This window comes from Galeopterus variegatus, unplaced genomic scaffold, assembly GCF_000696425.1.
Source record: "Galeopterus variegatus unplaced genomic scaffold, G_variegatus-3.0.2 Scaffold332, whole genome shotgun sequence".
Lineage (NCBI taxonomy): Eukaryota > Metazoa > Chordata > Mammalia > Dermoptera > Cynocephalidae > Galeopterus > Galeopterus variegatus.
The window spans coordinates 699705-705710 of NW_007726443.1; positions in this window are offsets into that span (position 1 = coordinate 699705).

Consider the following 6006-nt stretch of genomic DNA (forward strand, 5'->3'; position numbering starts at 1 on the left):
TATTGAGAAATTATTTATATAACATAAAATTTTCCCATTCAAAAAGTACAACACAAGAATTTTTGAATTGTAGGCTTGTGCAACCATCACCATAATCCAATTTTAGAACATTTGTTTCACTTCCTAAAATTTCTTGAACCCATTTGTAGTCAATCATACTCCTACCTCCAATCCCAGAAAACGGCTGATCTGCTTTATATCTTTATAAATGTTTTCCTGGATATTTTATATGTACGAAACCATACAATACCTAATATTTTGTGTCTGGTTTCTTTAACTTAGTATGTTCTTGAAGTCATCAATGTAACATGAATCAATATTTCCTTTTTAGTATTGAATAATATGCTGCTTTGTGGCAGACTGCATTTTGTTTATCCATTTACTAAGTGATGGAGATTTGGATTGTATCCAGTTTTTATCTTTTATGAATAATGCTACTGTGAACATTTGTGTACAAGTTTTTTGTGGGCTTAAGATTTTATTTCTCTTGGGTGGATTCTTGGGAGTAGAATTATTGGGTCATATGGAAAATTTATGTTTAATTTTTTAAGAAACTGCTAGACTGTTTTCCCAAGTGTCTGCACCATTTATACATTCCTTTTAACAACCTATGAGGGTCTTAGTTCCTCCCTCTCCTCACCTACACTTGTTATTGTTTGTGTATTTTATTATAGGAAAGCTAGTGGGCATGCAGTGGGTATGCTGTGGTTTTAATTGTCATTTCCTTAATGCATAATAATGTTGAGCTCCTTTTCATGTGCTTATTAGGTATTCTTATATCTTTTTTGGTGAAATGTCCACTCAAGTTTTGCCCATTTTTTAATTGGCTTGTTTGTGCTTGTATTATGAGTTATGAGTTCTTTATATATTCTGGTTGTAAAACCTTCATGAAGCATGTGATTTGCAAATATTTTCTGCCAGTCTTTTAGTTGTCTATACATTTTCTTAAAGTGTCGTTTGAAGTGCAAAAGACATTAATTTTAATGAAATTTAGTTTATCATTTTTTGTTTAATGGATTGTGCTTTTGGTGTCATGTCTAAGTGCTCTGGCTAGACATCATGACTCTTCTTGAGGTCATGAAGATTTTCTCCTATGTTTTCTCCAGAAGTTTTATAGTTTTAACTCTTACATTTAGATCTATGATCCATTTTGAGTTAATTTTTGTGTACGGTGTTAAGTAAATGTTTAATCATTCTTTATAAGTGGATATATAATTGTCTCATCACCATTTGTTGAAAAGACTATTATTTCTCCTATTTAATTACCTTCATTTCTGAATTCTCAGTTTTGCTGGTCTATATGCCTGTCTTTATGCCAATACCACACTGTCTTGATTACTGTAGCTTTACAGTACATTTTAAAACCCAGTAGTGTAAGTTCTTCAACTTTGTTCTTAAAAATTATCTTGGCTTCTGTAACAGTTAAGGTTCAACCAAATGAGCAGAACCAGCAAGAAATAAATATTAAGGGGTTTACTATAAAGAATTAACTTATGTGATTGTGGAGACTGGCTGGCAAATCCATAATCCATAGGGCAGGTCATCAAGAAAGGAAATCTCTAGCTCTTGGGCTCAAGTTGAAGTTAATATCCATGGCAAAATTTTTTCTTCAGAGATGCATCAGCTCTGCTTTTAAGGCCTTTTAGCTGATTGAACCAAACCTGCTCAGATTATCTAGGATAATCTCCTTTACTTAAAATCATGTGATTATGGATTGTATAACGTCTGCAAAATACCTTTTCAACAGCATCTAGATTGATATTTGACTGAGTATCTGGGGTTCATAGCCCAGTGAAGTTGACATATCAGAAAAACCATCACAGCTACTCTAGGTCCTTTGTATTCTCATATCCATTTTAGATCATTTAGATTCAAATTCTCTTCTCCAAAAAAAAAAAAAAAAAGGTTTGTTGAGATTTTTTTCTTTTAATACAAGAGCTTTATTAAATCAGTGCAGGGAGAATTTCCATTTTAATAGATCTTTGATTTCATATGAAGGAAACCATAAAAATATTGCTCCAGTACAGAAGAATAAGGCATAAAGAGGGATTGAACTTGAGACTGGCACCTAAATGCTACATAAGCAATAGTGCATGCTTAAAAACATTTAATGAAGTATAAATTTAAGAGTTATAAATAGGAGGTAGAGCTCCAACTCTAGTTCTTGGGTTCATGCACCCTTTTGGTATGGGTATAATATCTTAGGTTTTTTTTTTTTTTAAATTGAAACTTACCCAAGTATCATTTTGAAAAAAGTTTAGGACAAATGGATACACAATTTCAAGAATTTACCACTTTCTTAAAGTGTTATCTACCATAATTATGAAAAACTTAACTGGTGGTTATGTTAAATGGCAATGTTTAGGTATACCATCAATGTATAAATAAAAGGAGGGGTATTCAAAGAAATGAGGGGCTTGCTACACTGTTTACTGTTTCTGCATCTTATTTTATCTTTATTCCCCTGAGAAGGTATGTCCTCTAATGCCTTCAATTATCATAAATATATTTCTTAAGGCCAATAATATTCATTCAGATTACAATTTCAAACTTTTAAATGGCCTTTTTTTGTATCCTGAGCTATCCCTCAAACTCGCCATGTCCTGAATGAAATTCACTAAGGTGCCTACTTTTCTGACATTGTCACTCAGTGATAATGGTACCGTCATTCTTACAGTTTTACAGACTCAAAATCTAATCATCATTGACCCCTTCTTTTCCTCTACTATTCCCCTTCCTTCTTTTATCTGTTCTGCTAATAACAATCTATCGTATTTCATCCTGTGAAAATTTGAATTAGCTTATCTCTAAGGGCTATTTGAGTTCAACGTCCTATAATTCTTATAACGAAATGTTTTTTAATTAGATCCACTCAAGTTAATTGCCACTGTTATAACCTTAGTTTTAGCCCTTCCATTTCAATCTTAAATTAAATCAATTGCCACCTATATAACCTTCCTTCCTCCAGCATTAGCAACATTTCCATACCCACCCAAATTAGTTCTGCATATCATCACCAGATTAGTGTTCATAAGACAGTGCTTTGTGTCTTATGTTGCTCTTCAGCTCAAGAACCTACAAAAGATCCCAAGTTTCTAGCACACCATTTCCAGAAATACACCCCTGATTTGGTAATAGTTACCTCTCACTCATACATCACACACACACACACACACACACACACACACACACACACACACACACACACACACACACACAGTTCTTTAATAAAAAGCATTTGGAAAACACTAGATTAAGGAAATTTAAGCCCCCTTTTTAATGAAGAGCTTCTTGGACTCTTTTATACACTAATTATCTGTAAGGAAATTACTTAGAAATTCAGCATTTCTCAAATATATTTCAACTTTTCTTTTGGTCACAGAGGATTTTGTGGAATCAAGTGTCCCAAGTCAATCACACAGGAAACTCTATTCTAGTACATTAATTCTAAACTCCTCTGTCTTGCCAATGCTCCTCATTGTTGAGACCTTTTAAACATCTCCATCTTTCTCATGCTCCAACTAGGTGAGGGTATTTATTGACATCCTCTAAGAGAAACTCATGACTGGTCCCTTTAAGATCCATTTCAACTCCCTTTTGCCTTTCCTTTATCTCCACCAGACTTCCTATTTCTTAACCAATTATCAGCCTCACTAACAGCTATGTGCTGACCCTGTGACAAAGTTCTAGCAGAAGACCCTGGAAAAAACTCTTGCAACTTGGAGGAAAACACAAAGCCTCACTGGAAGAAGGCTTCCATCCTCCTTTCAATCATCTTCCTGCCTGGCGTGCCCTGGAGTGGCTGGAGGGGCAGCAGAGGTCTGTGCTCATGAGATGATGAGCATTGAGAGCTGTGCCCTGAACAGTGTGGGCTCATTGCCCAACGGCATTTACCTGCAGCACCCTGGGATTGTAGGACATGGCAGCACTGGCCCTGACATCATCAAGCCTCTGAACCTATAATAGCAACCTCTCACCTCTAAATTTGTTTTAAAGGAGAAATATTGGTCCTTTTCTTAGGTAAGGTCCTTTATTAGAGTTTACTCTTATTTGTACCAATTGCAATCCTAACTTACACACGTCCTATCACACTGTGCCATTGCATGTCTTTGTGCCTTTGCATACAGTATTGCTGGTGCCCCAAATGATAAGTATCCTCCTCATCAACTTTCTAGTACTGCTCAAGCACCACCTATTTATGATGTCTTTCCTAGCAATTCCTACCTGCAAAGTCTTATTAAGTAGTTTTCCCTTATTATTTATACTATATAATCAATACCTTTATACTGCCACATGACATAGAGCCACGCTACTTTGGGAGATTATTGGTTTGTCCTACTTGGATTCTCAGTGTTCGTGGAGAGTGACAGTAGAAGACTGTTATATACTCATACTTCTTTTTTCACATTATGACACCTACAAATACAAGAGATCTAACTAATTAATTTTAGGTACATTTCATTCAAAGTATTCTCCACAATCCTTTTGTCAGTTTATTGAATATATCAAAGACAAAAAAATCTATAGAATATTTACTAAATTTAATTTATACATATAACCAGTTTTTAAAAACAACTCATTGAGATATATTTATATAGATAGTTCACGTATTTAAAGTGCACAATTCAAAAATTTTTACTGTATCGACAGAGTCGTGCAACCATCATGGTCTTTAAAGGTAACTATACACTCTCTTAATTGGAGGAGATACAGGTAATAGTTTGTGACTTAATGAATCCTTGTTGACTGTCTAATGACAAAAAAATACAAAATTATGGTAATCATATGGACAATCCCAGCTTATGTAGGATAACTCAAGCATAAACACGGTGCAGGCTCATATTCTAGTCATGTTTGTGGAAAAAAGGTTAAAGAATTAGTTAATAATTAAGTTGTGTCCAAATATTCAGATATTTATGTTACCACATGAGCAAAATATGATTGATTAAAACATTCACTTTCTTTTACTTTCTACATTTTTCTCCTGTAGCTCTCTGTTGATCCAAGGTAGTCTAATACCTTCATGTTTCCACACCTCTTTCTTTGGAATCTTCTTTTGTCTAATACATTTGATATTCCCAATTCCTACCAAATTCATTTCTTTTTGAAATAATCTTTCCCAGTCGATCAAAAGCTGTTTTGAGGAAGAAACCAGATTTTCTCTATCTTTTTTATTTCTTTCTGAGTCTAGCAGATATCCTCTATAAACGTTTGTTGAATGTTTCTTTATAGGAATAGGTTTAACAATTTAATGATAGAATGTGGGTGACTATCTACTGTGAGCATAAGTCATTTTACCCTCGGAAGAAGACATAAAGGTTGGTATAATTTGAAGAGTGAGAGTCTTCAATTTTTGACTTTGCTTAATTTCTTTAAAGTTTATTTACCTTAAAAAATGGAGAATGAAGCAATTGCCTTGACTGTTCTATGCTGAATTGTAAGGGGACTACTTTTGACTGAACTCTTAAGCTTGACCATACTAATCTTTACCTTACTAATACTTAATCATACTTATGCATGATATATTTCTGTTTTCTCATAATATTAGAATCATGTAGCTAGCCAAATAGAGCATAAGAATAGCATAAGCATATGCTTTTTCTGTTTTCAGAGACATAAAATTTTGAAGTATAAAAAACAAAACAAAACTGCAGTGGAAATAGACAAGCATTTAAGAAAGAAGAGTCTACAGACTGTTAAATTTTCTAGAGAAATTTGCAAGGATCAGTGAGGCAGATTAAATGGAAAGATTTTTGTGGACAAGTTCTCTATAGTTTTATGTTGCATGTACATTTCAATGTTTATAGCTTTGATTTTAATATGTGTCACATTGGTTCATAAAATATGTTCTATTCTCTCTGTACTACTCTTTTTTTTTTTCCTTTTTTTTGTCTTTTTTTTTTTTACTGACCAGTGACGGGATCGCAACCCTCGGTGTTGCGCCCACACCACGCTCAGCCAGTGAGCGGGAACCAGTCTCCACATGGGATCCGAACCCTCGGCGGG